Raw genomic sequence first — 14398 nt, 5'->3', positions numbered from 1 at the left:
ATATGAATGCTCCATAACTTAACTCCCATGTCGTTCGTTCTGCAAATGCTGTTTTATGTGATATACGAACTTCAAGTACTGACCTCTAAGCATTCTGTGTGGAGTATTTTTTGTTTCTCGTCATTTTCATCATAGTTTCCAAGACTTAAATCGAAAAAACACATCGCTTTTCTACTTAGGAAGAACACCCAAACTCATTAATAAAAGTTAGCATATAATCAGCTCCACCTCTCGAAAGCACTCCAGATGGCCCCACAGTCAGAATGAATATACTCCAACGTTCCATTTTTGTTATGGATTTCTCTAGTACTCAAACTCTCTTTGCTTCCCAAAAACGCAGTGCTCACAAAAACTTCAGTTTGCAAATTTCTTGCCAATCAAGAATCCTCTTTTGCTCAATTCTACCATGCCATTCTCACTCATATGCCCTAGGCGCATAGGCCAAAGTTAGTAATACATCATTTGAAAAGGAAAAGGAAGCGACAGCTACATCACCAGTAACAGTAGAACCCGTAGAAACATATAACTTGACAATCTTCTCTGCCCTTTCATCAACACTTAGAAATCTTCAAACCCCACTTTCAGCTATATATTTATACCCTTTTGAATCAAGAGTACTCAACGAAATTAAATTTCTCTTCAATTCTAGAACATGCCGTACGTCACTAATGTCTGGAAAACTCCATCAAACATTTAACTTTAATTGTTCCAACACTTGTGTTTACACGAATATTATTTCCCATCAAAAGAACACCTTCAGACACTGTTTCATAAGTTTCAACCAATTCCGATTAAGACTCATGTGAAAAGTACAGCACGAATCAAGGATCACTCCTCGCTCACTTTAAATTATTGACAGAAGCGACTAGAAGTTGCCCCATCGCTATAGTCTTTTCAACTTCAGCTTCACCAGAATTTTTTGGTTGTTTCCCTTTTGATCGAAGCCTCCCTTTTGATCTTGTTCTATAGCTTATAGTACTCAGATTTAATGTGTCCTTTTCTTGCAGAAGTTACAATTTTACCTCTGTTGAAGACTTCGATCTACCTTAGATTTACTGCGAAGATTTTATTCCTATGTCCTTTCATGATCATCATCAGTATTCGATCTGTCTCTCACGAATAATGAGACCTCTCTTGAGAACGATTTTACCAAAGATGCTTCATATTATCACACAAAGTCAAAGAATCATAAACCTCGTCAACTTGAGAGACTCATGCTATATAAAATGTTCTCTAAATGTGAATAAGCGGGGCAACGAACAAAATAGAATCAACCCTAGATCTTCCCTATCATACTGAACCTCCATGGCTCCAAGTTTGAGAGAATTTCTTTAAACATTGTTAAATGTTCGTGCACAGACGCACATTTCTCTAACGATGAGCATAAAGACGTTGTTTCATATGTAGCTTGCTAGTTAGAGTTTTTGACATATATATTGTTCCAACCTCTTCCATAATCTAGCGTTGGTCTTTTCCTTCATCACATCTTGCAAAATTTCGTTAGACAAATGTAGATGTAACTGTGTTAAGCCTTTCGATTCTTGCACTTCTTCTTTTTCCCATCAATGTCGAAGGCATCTTATCTACCCCTAGTAGGATTCCTCTATTCCATCTATGCAAGAATTGTCTGCATCTTTATCTACCACAACGCGAATTTGGTGTACGATCCAACAGCAAAATTTCATATTTCAAAGACGCCATTATCGTGATGAGATAAACAACCCGGAAGCTCGGATACCAATTTGTAAAAATAGAATGTCAGTAATGACAATATATCGCAAAGAAAATAGAAATAAAAAAATAAAAAACACACAGATTTTACGTAGAAACCCTTTCAGGAAAAAATCACTGGCAGAGAAGAAGAAAATTCACTATGTCGAATTCGAATGATTACAAAATGAGTAACTATGTCTATTTATAGGCTTGTAAAATCATATTCTAATAAGAGTGTATAAGATTGAAACACCTTATTCTAATCAATATCAAACAGATGGAGTTTAATAAGTTAAAGAACCTTATTCTAAAATAAAAGAAAATAAGTTTAGTTCTATATGATTTACTTTATTTTATTTTACCACTGTATTTATTTAAATAATGATTCGAGTTACTCGATTCTAACAGATGATATCAACCATTATCATCTTCCTTATGCTTAGCAATAATATATTTTACCACTATATTTTACTTAAATAATAATTCGAGTTTACTCGATTCTAACATATATAACAACCATTATCATCTTCCTATTGCTTAGCAAATAGCATAGTGTATACAAATTCATTTCTTCTTCATTGTTAGCTTGTTACATAGAATAATTTTTAGAATTGTCTAAAGATATTTAGGAATGATTCAACGTGAAGAAGAATATGGAGAAGTTCTATGTCATTTTTATTTGAAGAAATCAGGAATCTATCGTTCATGGTAGGAGTGTGCTCTAATGGTTATTAGAGTGAAGAGAAGCATTTACAGGTCGTTCAAAATGAAAATGAAACATTGGAAGCATTTAAGAGGTTTCAAGAAATTAATTTGATAACAAAGAAAGGTCAAGTCATAATTTTCATTCATCGTCTATGAAGAATCATATTATTTTTTAGGCTTGTTGTGAAAACCCCTTAAATTCTCCAAACAATCTGATGAAGAAAGACTTCAGCAACTGTCAATGTACTTTTTATTGTAGGTTTATCATGGGTTTAAAGCTTGCTAAATATGAATTGTAAGTGATTTGTGATCTGTTATTGTTATGGATTGAAGAAATCTTTTTCATTTTCCTTGTTTAAATACATTCTTTTGGAAATAAAAAAGATAAATCACATGATACAACCAAGTTTAGAAGGGATTGTGGTGAGTTATATTTCCTTCTGAGAAAAAGTAGATACACTCTAAAATGAAACCATGGATTGAAAAAAGAGCATATTATGCAAAATTTTTACAGACGACAGTAAACAATCCATTATGTTAACCATTGATGTAAGCAAGAGATTACCATTCTTTAAACAAATATATTCCATAAACCCTAAATATAAACATTTAGAATGAACTAATAGATAGGTTTATTTGGTACATTATCATAGTGATTATCTAGTGTAGTCGTAAACCAACTAAAAATTCGACAAAGGCAAATGCACCTATCAATTAATAGTATAGCTACGGTGAGTAAAGATATCGTTCCCATGATAACTAAAAGTACTAGTAATTACCATTTTTCTATTATTAACTGAGAAATTGAAGTGATGATTAAAACTAAAATTAACTAAATTAATTAAATAAAGAATACGACAAAGAACAAATCAGGAAAATAAATTATTAACAACCAAGAAGTAAGACAATACTCAAGAAAGAATCCACCTAGATTTCATCTGTCATTATCATTCTCAATTATGCAATTTCTTGACTTAGTATCTTGATCCGTATAAATCCCTAAATTATGCTAATATCTCTCTTCAAGACTAAGAGCAACTGACTCTAGGTTAATTAATTGATTTTTTTTCTAATTAAAACCCCTATTGTCGCATTAACTCAATCTATGGATTCCCTTATTAAATTTGACTCTAATCCGGTAGATTTATGTCATCCTATTTCTAGGGTTGCATGCAACTCCACTCAATTACGCTAGATCCACTCTTAAATAGGGTCTATTCCTCCTCTGATTTAAGCACATCAAATATGAATTAATAATATAGAAATATTAAACTGAAAATTAAGCACACATAATTGAGAACAAGATCAAAGTATTTATTGTGTAAAAATAGAAATCAAGTAACAGAATCCATCTTAGGGTTCATCTCCCTATATATTTAGAAAATTAGTTCATGATAGCAAATAAAAACATCACAAAGATAATATAACCACAAAAAACAAAGAAACTCATAATAAACGTCAAAGAAATCGAAAGGAGTAATTCAATCTTGATGGAAATCTGCTTTAGAATCGGCTTCAATGGTGTTTTTCAATTTGTTTTCTTAAGTATTTTATGACATCTTACTCCCCTCTTCTTATCTTTGTCATAAATAGGTCTTAAAATGCCCGAAAAATCTAAAAAAACGTTTTTTTTCCACAAGTTTGGAGTGTAATTCGTGATTTCCACACGGTCTTACGCATGGTCGTGTGGCAACCCATGTGGCTCTTGTAACTTGCTCCGATTTTCTGATTTTCACTCATTTTTCACCCCTTTTGCTCTCAAATGCTATCCTAAGTATAGAAACATGAATTTAATGGATTAGGAGCATAAAATTCACCATTTTAAATCGAATAATCATCCAAAAACGCATTAAGAACGAGGTTACAATATGTTACTTTAACACCTATCATTATCAAATAGAAAAATAGTCAAAGTATTTTATGAGATTAGTTTTTATTTGTTAGTGATAGTATATGACTATATTGTTGTTTCATAGATTAAGCAATGGGGTAAAATTCTGTTGGGGTACCAGGAGCAACCGAGCCATATCTTACCATGGCAGGTTTTTAGTGTTGATAAGGGGGAGTCATGGATGACCCTTTTAGTGAAACTCCTTATGGATGAAGAGTTGCCTTCAAATCCCAGGGAGTAGTGTTGTACAGGAAGATTTTTTTGTAACCATATTTTATATTACTGACTTCCTCAAAAGCTGAGTACGTTCTCCATGGAATTCATGAAGGTATTTGTAGGCACGATCTGAGGGTTACGGTACACACACTGAAGGTCCTTTTCCAAGGATATTATTGGCCTACCTTTAAAAAGATGTCATGGAATTTGTCACCAAGTGCTAACCTTGCCAAAAAAATTTACTATACCCCATCAGCCACTTGAGCTAGTATAATTCATATCTAGTTATTGGCCTTTGTAACATGATAGGTTAGATATTGTGGGCTCGTTTCCACCAATAGTGACACATAAGTACATCGTAGTTGCCATTAAGTACTTCATGAAGTGGATGGAGTAAGAGGCATTGACCACGATCATAAAGAAACATATAGACAAATTTTTGGAGAAAATAGTGATCTATTGGTACAGGGTCCCGCGTTTGATCATCACCGATAATGGCACACAATTTCAAGGTAAATTTGAAGAATTTTGTAGTGATCTTTAGATTTCTTTAGCACATAGCTCTGTGAATACCTCTCAGATGAATGGCCAGGCAAAGGCTATACAAACAAAAAGACCTAAAGGCATTGAAGAATAAAATGGATAAGGTAAAAGGGGCATGGTTAGAAGAGTTGTTAAGAATTCTATAGCATTCAGGACCAATTCCCATACAAGTACAAAGAAACATTGTTCAACCTCATGTACGGTTTGGAGGTAGTAATCCCTGAAAAGGTTGAAATTATTTCACAAAGGTCCTCCATTATAATGATCGAAGCAATGAAGTACTGCTCAAGGAAAACTTGGATTTCTTGGAAGAAATCAGAGATAATGTGAAACTCGATTAATGGCCCATGCATAGCAAGTTGTAATTATTACAACTCCAAAGTTCGAAACAAACAATGCCAAGTGGGAGATATAGTCATGAGAAACACTAAAGCGAACCTGTCAACAGGCCAACGAGGCAATATAACACTAAATTGAGAGGGCCCATACAAGGTTGTAAAGAAAATAGGGTCCAGGGATATCAACAAGGACATCAGGATGGAAGCTTGTACCACAAAGATGGAACGCCAGACACTAGAGAAACTTCTATATTTAAGAAAATGTAAGCCAAATTATATGCTTCCATTTCCTACAATCTTCTTCATGCCTCTGTTTGCAACATCTTATACACGGTATCATGCATAAGAGAAAATGAATGAAAGCAGTAGAACAAAAACATAATATTTAGATATCTTGTTATGAATACTTAGCAAAATTTATCAATTTGCATAATTTCAAACCCTAAATGAGTCTGTAATCCCGTAAAAGAATTAAAGTGAGATTTGATTTAAATACTAAGAAGGATTATTATGTTGTCTACAATTCCAATTGGGGAGATGGCTAGTCATGGCTATCGGAGCTGTTGACTCCACAAGTAGAGACATAGATGTATTCATTGGTAGAATGATAGATTGGACTAGACCCAAGATGAATTAATTTTGAGTCCATTTGTGAATTAATTCACTTGTAATGTCCATGGTGTGATTTACCTAAATCCTGAGTTAGTCACTGACCATGTTGTTAGCTTAGAAGGAGCAACTCAAAATCGTCGATAGGGAGGTTGAATTGGCCTTTGAGAAATTTTGGTGGAAGCAATGAAAAATATGCCACAAAGAACACAAGGATTTATAGTGGTTCAACCCCAATTGCCTACTCCACTACTCTAGCTTAGCACAATTAAGGATTTCCCCAAATTCACTAATTTGGCAACCTTTGAGGACAAAATTTAACCTTACAATCTCTCTTAAGATTTATGCTTCAAATCTTAATATACAACTTCCTTAAGGTTTCTACCCAAACCTTAAGTTGCAAACCCTCTCTCAAAGAGAAACAAATAACCAAACAAAGAAACAATCCTTACAAGATTAGGATGTTTTCCAATTAAGCACAAATACAAAGAAGAACACTTGAGCTAAATGAAAACAATGAAAGCTCACAAGTGTTTACAAGAAAATGTATGAAAGAAGTAAGCTCTAAGTTGTTTTGATTGATCTTTAAGCTTTGCACATGTCTCTTGTTATTGTTAAACCTTTGGAAGATGGTATTTATACCCTCTAATTGATTTCCAACCGTTGTGATTGTTGTAGAAGTGAATGTAGCCATTAGGGATGAAATATCAGGTCATTAACTTCACCTGCAACAGAAAGTATCAATACCTACTAGAAGGGTATCGATATTTTTCATAATTAATATTGTTAAAGTAGGAATATCGATACCTTAAGAAAAGTATCGATACTGGATCGATACCTACCAGGGTTTAAAAATGCAGAATGTCATTTGGTATTGATTATTAGAGGGTATTGATATCTTGTAAATATCGATACTTAGACAAAAAAGTATCGATACTTTTTTCCTGGAGCAATTCTATCTTGTTTGAAATGGTTAAAACATATTTGAAAATATTTGACTTAATTGAAACCATTTCAACTTGATTTTTATGAAATTGCTCAACTTTACTTTTATTCAAAAATACTTCAATTTGTTATATCAAACATATTATCCAATAAGGCTTAGTTTAACAATCTCCCCTTTTGATATAATACAACATTTTGCAAATTTGTTTTTGAATATATTACTCCTCCTTAATAAAATTCATTTTCAATTTAAGCTCCCTTATAAAAAAATCATTTTCAATTTAAGGCATAAATATTTGGAGCATAATGTGACATTCATTTTGCTTTGAAAACATGGTCACTAAAATTGGCATATAAGCAATCAATCAACCATAAAATTTACCATTCTCTTCTCCCCTTTTTGTTATATCAAAAAACAATAATCAAGTAAAAATTAAGAGGAAAAGAATATGGTTAGTCCAAATATAGATATATTAAAAATAAAGAACAAATGAACTACCATACCAAATAACAATAAGGTGCAATCACATAGAATTTGCATTTGTTCACCTTGAAACAATGCACTTTACCTACAAACATAGAATTAAGTTTTTGGTACCCAATATCTTTTGGGTCCATAATCGTTAGTCTTCAAATCCTAGTCCCTTTAAGTATCCAATTTGAAAGAGCTACCTTGTCTTGAGTAGCACTAAGTCCTTTAGGTACCCATACAATTTTAATAAGTTTTCCCTTGTAAAATATTGAGGGACTTCTATGTTTATAAAAAGTAAAGTTATTTTTAATAAATTTTGTTCTGAATTTTCTCTTTTTTCAAAAAATTTATTAAAGTGAGCTTTTTCAATCTTAAGCAACTCAAGTTGTTGTTGATGATCCTCATGAACTTTTGAAAGTAAATTATGCAAGTCAAAATTTTTCTTTCCAAAGTCATTAATAATTTCTTGAATTTTGTTTACTTTCTCTTCAAGTTCATGATTGGTTTTAGAAAGTAAGTCATTTTCATTTCTCAATTTTGAAATATTTTCTTGTGTTTTGACATCATGACTTTAAATTCCAAACCTAATTCATCATAGGCATCTTGCAACTTATCAAAAGAATAATCATTTAAAGTAGATGAGTTAGAAGTTACTTTAGGATCATTGATGGCCATAAGGCATAAGTTTGCTAATTCATCATCAGATGAATCTTTATCACTCCAAGCAACAACATAAGCCTTTTGTTTGCTAGACCCCTTCTTTTTAAGTTGAGGACAATCATACTTGATATGTCCCGGTTTCTTGTACTCATAGAAAATAATGGGATCTTTCTCCTTGGTAGATTCAAGCTTGAGTCATTCCTTCTTTTAAAATTCTCTTCCTTTGTTAGACCTCATGAATCTCTTGAATCTTTTAGCAAACATCCCCATCTCTTTATCTTCATCCACCTCTTCACTTGATTCACTATCGTTGTTAATGGTGGATTTTAGAGTTTTACCAACATTCTTCTTCATAACTCTTTCTTCTTCACTCCCTTTGTTAAGCCTCATCTCATGTGTAAGCAAAGAACCGATAAGCTCATACTATGACAAAATTTCCAAATTCTTTGCATATTAAATTGCGGTCACCTTGGCATCCCATGATGTAGGTAAGCTATGAAGCACCTTCTTTACCACCTCTTCATTTGGATAAGTCTTCCCATAAGACTTCAATTCATTTATAGTAATTGTAAATCGATCAGACATCTCCTTGACATCTTCTTTGGGCTTCATCTTGAAAGTTTCTTAGTTGAGAGTAAGGATTCCAAGTTTAGACTTCTTCACTTGGCTAGTGCCTTCATGAGTGAACTCAAGCTTGTCCCATATCTCCTTGGCGTTTGAACAAGATGAAACTCTACTGTACCCATCCGAACCAAGTGCACAAAATAGAGTATGCATTTCCTTGGCATTTTGTTGCATGTTCTTCCTATCTTCATCATTCCATTCATTCTTGCTCCTTAGAACAAAAATCTCATTCTTTCTTTTGAGGTATGGTTGGACCATCCATGATGATGTCCCACACGGCATAATCAATGGCTTGTATAAACAAGGTCATTCTAGTCTTCCAATAAGAATAATTTACATCATTGAAATAAGGAAGTCTATTGATGGATTGAGACTCACCAGGGAATATTGACCTGGAAGTAGATGTCATTGTTTTCGAATAAGTTGATGATCGTTTTGAGCCTTTTTGAGGATCTTATCTTGGTTGTTAAACCATCTTTAGAGGCTAGCTCTGATACTAATTGTTCGCTTGGAAGGATCAACTCAAAATCTCTGATAGGGAGGTTAAATTAGCCTTTGAGAAATTGTGGTGGAAGTAATGAAAAATCTGTAACAAATAACACAATAATTTATAATGGTTCAGCCCCAATTGCCTACTCAACTACTTAGCTTACCACAATTAAATTAGCTTACCACAATTAAAGATTTCCCTAAAGTCACTAATTTGGCAACCTTTGATGACAAGGTTTAACCTTACAATATCTCTTAAGATTTATGTCTCAAATCTTAAGATACAACTCCCTTAAGGTTTCTACCCAAACCTTAAGTTGCAAACCCTCTCTCAAGAGAAACAAATTGCCAAACAAAGAAAAAATACTTACAAGATTAGGATGTTTGCCAATTAAGAACAAATACAAAGAAAAACACTTGACCTAAATGAATACAATGAAAGCTCACAAGTGTTTACAAGAAAAAGTATGAAAGAATTAAGCTCTAAGTTGTTTTGATTGATCTTTAAGCTTTACACATGATACTCTCTAATTGATTTCCAACTGTTGTGGTTGTTGTATAAGTGAATGTAGCCATTGGGGGTGAAATACCAGGTCATTAACTTCACCTGTAGCAACGAGTATCGATACCTACTAAAAGGGTATCGATATTTTTAATTAATGCTAATTTCAGTGACTATTGGAGCAGGAATATCGATACCTTAGGAAATACATCGATACCTTAAGAAAAGTATCGATACTGGATCAATACCTACCAAGGTTTGAAAATGGTAGAATGCCAATTTGATATTGATTATCAGAGGGGCATCGATATCTTGTAAAATATCGATACTTAGACAAAAAGTATTGATACTTTTTTGTCCTAGAGCAATTCTATCTTGTTTGAAAATGTTTGACTCAATTGAAACCATTTCAACTTGATTTTTATGAAATTGCTCAACTTTACTCTTATTCAAAAACACTTTAATTTGTTACATCAAAACATATTATCCAATAAGGCTTAGTTTAACACATGCATGTGCAACTCATGTGCTTTGATATAAGTGGAGGCTTTTGCTCTAAAAATGATCAAGCCCATAGCCGGTATGTTGAGTACATGACTTATGTATAGCATGGCTTTACTAGCAACAATGGAATTTATAGCTCAATTATAGAGTTAATGATATCCTCTCATTGGCATTGTGTGGATTGATAAATATGGAACATGGCCACAGGTTGCTTGTTCTCAAATGAGCAATTTATCACAGCCATTTGTTGAAAGTGATCACATTAATCATTAAGAAGACACAATGGTGACAATGAGATAAAATAGGATTGTATTAAATGAACAGATTTAACTCAAAGGAATCAAGAATATCATATGAGGGTAACTCACACATGATGAGGTCATTGGACAAAGCAGTTGGATGAACTGCTTTCATAAAGAGTATACAATAAGGAGTTTTCAATCATGGTACTTCTTGTGGATTGACTACATGATTAAGTAATTGTGAATTATCGAAACGATGCTTCTGAATATAATTGCAATTACTAGAACCTAATTGTATATGTCCGATTTGTCCCTCCGCTAGCTCAACAAAAGCTCGATCGGACAACATTTGAATCAAAAGAAAATTCTACGACTTTAAAATTAATTTAATTAAGTCGATTTATTCAATGAGAAATTAAATTAGGTGGTCGTGAGAATTGTTCAACTAGAGAATTTGATTAAAGAATTTTCTTGAAAATTAATTTGAAAAATCTAAGTAAGTTTTGGAAAAATTAATTTTGATCAAGTAAAATTAAATTAATCGAATTAATTAAAATTAATATGATATTTTGGAAATTAATTTTCAAGTCAGACAATTGGTCCAATGGGTAATTGAACTTGAAAATTGGACCTGAGATCGTAAATTGGGTCTGGGAGCTCAAAAATCGAGATCAAGACCCAAAAACTGGTTGAACTAGTCCCAGTATGTGAATCCAGGCCAACGGTCCAACTGGTGGTTAGACCAGACCACTCGAATCTTCACTAACCCGGACCGAACCAGCTCAGGGTGTTGTAAGGGTGTCGCACCTACATCACCGAACACAGCAGTGTCGACGGCTACGACGGCGATGTCCCGGTGGCCGGCGGTAATTGGTCTTCAGTGATTGAGCAGTGGAAGAGTTAAACTCCTATTGATACTCTACCAGAGAATTTGATTTCAGATTAACTATTCTAAAAATAATATTATTTTAATATTTAATTTAATTTAATTTTTATCTTAATAGTATTTTATTAATTTAATATTAAAATGATTATATTAATATTAAATTTAATTTAATGTTTATCTACATTATTTTAATAAGATTTAATATTAAATTTAATTTAATATTTATCTTGATAAATATTATATTAATTTAATATTAAAGTGATTAAGTTTAATCATAGTTGAACTCTCTAAACTCTTCCTATATAAAAAGAGTCTTGGGTCATTATTTTACACACATTTGAATTCAAGAGAAAGTTGCAGAGAGAAAATTCTCTGAAGAGATTATTTCAGAAAATTTCTAGAGAAATTTTTCTGATTTACAACTTGACTCAAAAGTTTAAAGAAATTACGAAATTACCCCATTGATAATTTTTGTGAAAAAGTTTTTTATTTGAAGCAAGCCTATACTCGGCAGACGTAAGCTTGAGGATAGCAGAGAAGACTACTCGGTCAAAGCGCTCATCCTCAACGAATTGAAAAGGTACAATCTTATCTTGTTTTGGAAAAATTTTTAAAAGTCTGGTTTTTCCCTAAATTTATTTTCCATTGCGTTTTCCAAGCCCGTTTTTTCCAACAGGGATTCCTTGGTGTTTTGCAAAGTATAGTATCTTAGGATGGGTAGCCTAGTTAAGTTGTGAAAGCCTGTACAAGTTCTAGAAGGCTCTTAAGTGAAGAAGCTCCCTCCGTTTCAGACACAAGATCATGAATTCTATTATGATCCACTAAGAAGACATTATGAGTTGTCCAAGAGTTATGTTGTAGTATTTGAGGACCTCACAAACAATAGGGTGGGTAGGCAAATGGAACCTTTCCTCCAGGATATATAGTGGTAAGTAGAACTCAATGTTGGAATAATCTGGTTAAGAAAACAGTTTTCAGTTCTAATAGAAGTTTAAAAATTTTGAAAACCGATCCAATTTGTGATATTTATAGCAATAAAAATTTTTGTGAAAAATACATCTATTTTGTGCAAAATGGATCTGTATCGTTCCTAACTTTCAATCGAAAGACTTTCTCTGTTATCGTTGTACCTCGAATTGTACCAAGTGTGGGCGCTCAAGCAACACAAACCAAACACGGAACAAGAAATGTTTTAGTTACTTTCAGTTGGAAAGTAATTCTCTCAATAGAAACTGACAAAATTTGTAATTCTCAAAAAATAGTATTTATTCTAAGAAAATAAATTCTCACTACTTTCTGGCAAAAGAACAATATATAAAACTTATGTGTAAATAGCTCTACAAAATCATCTATTTATAGGGAAAGATAGGAGAATCATGGTTGAATAAGGGTTGCACAAATAATATTTATTTAATAGGAAACACTCTCCTAGTAAACATTATTAGGGTTGTCGCCCCTCACTTATCATATGAGGGGATTAGACCTCTCATGTATTTGTTCACATTATATGTACTTCTTAGACTTTTGACTCAACACTTTACAATTTAATCCAACCCAATATTTTTTTATTTCCCAAAATAAATATTATTTAATTTATTTAATTAATCAAATTAACTAAATTATTTTCTCAATTAAATAGTTTTCTCAACCCAATTCTAATTATGTTAAAGTCATGACAATTTTACTGTAAAAAAATCTATGAGAAAATATATTTAATTTTCATATTCAGTGGATTCATAATAACTAATTAATTTCATTTCATTTTCGAACTTCAATTATTTAATATAATTAAATAATAATTCGAAAACCCTAAATTAATTCTCAAGTCATTTCTATACTTAATGAGAAAACTTGTTCATTTGTGAATGCGACCCATTTCTATAACTTCATCATTTCAACTTTCTTTATTCATTTGATTCTACATGCAATTCATTTCTAGTTCCAACGAGCTAGTGGAGAAATTGATTTATATTAAGTTTTAACTTTTCGTCTATTAATCATAAACTCATTTAGTCACGAAGTCATTTCACTATACTATCATAATTGAGCTCTCCCTAATTACATACCATTACGAAGCTACTTAACCAGTACTTGTCCAATGACCTTATCATTAGTGTGTTACCTTTATAGGATATCCTTAATCTCTTTGGGATAAATTCGCTCTCCCATATGATCTTATTTTATCTCATGATAACCATTACATCTTCTTTCATGAAAAGTTAATTACTATCAAATAGTAATAAATTCATTTATCACAAAGACAAACGACCCATGGCCATGTTTACTTTTCATCTATCATGTAATACCAATGAGAGGATATCATTTACCCATTAGTTGGGCTATGAACTCCACTATTATGAATGACGCTACATACTACAAAAGTCGTATATCCAACACACCAGCTTTCGGTTCCTTGTCTATTTGAACTCAGATTTTTACTTACATCAAAGTATACGAGTGACACATACATAGTCCATCATCCACTCAGGATTAAGGTATGTCATACTATGAATGTCACAAGTGTAAATTCATAAACGGGTCTAGGATCTATTCTACTTAGATCATGTCTGATGTCCAACTAATCACATCTATGTCTCCATCTTTTAGGAGTCATCCACTCCGATGCTCAAGACAAAGCATCTCCCAATTGGGCTTGATAGATGACATATTAGTCTTTCAATCAGCTTGCTCATTTCAATTATATTAAGGACATGTTTAAATTATCTACTAATATAAGTTGTCTTTATGTATTACGATTAGACCATGTAATACCATTTAGTATTAGTTAACTATTAGATAATCAATGAGTCAATATTTGCTTCCATTTGGCTTGGCGTGCAAAAATCGTTAAGGACATTATACAATGAATATTTTAATAACTAATTTGTTTGAAAAATAAAAATATGCAAAACAAATAAACTACACTTAGAGCACCATATCCAACACTCGATCCCCCATTTTCGTGTATAGGCCTACTTAGGCCTACTTACCGCACTTAGGGCATATTCACCCTTGAGAATGTTGAAATCCTATCGGTAATGGTCTAATTCTAGCCCAAA

The sequence above is a fragment of the Gossypium hirsutum genome, chromosome D04 (genome assembly GCF_007990345.1).
Source record: "Gossypium hirsutum isolate 1008001.06 chromosome D04, Gossypium_hirsutum_v2.1, whole genome shotgun sequence".
Taxonomy (NCBI): domain Eukaryota; kingdom Viridiplantae; phylum Streptophyta; class Magnoliopsida; order Malvales; family Malvaceae; genus Gossypium; species Gossypium hirsutum.
This window is presented reverse-complemented; position numbering follows the sequence as displayed.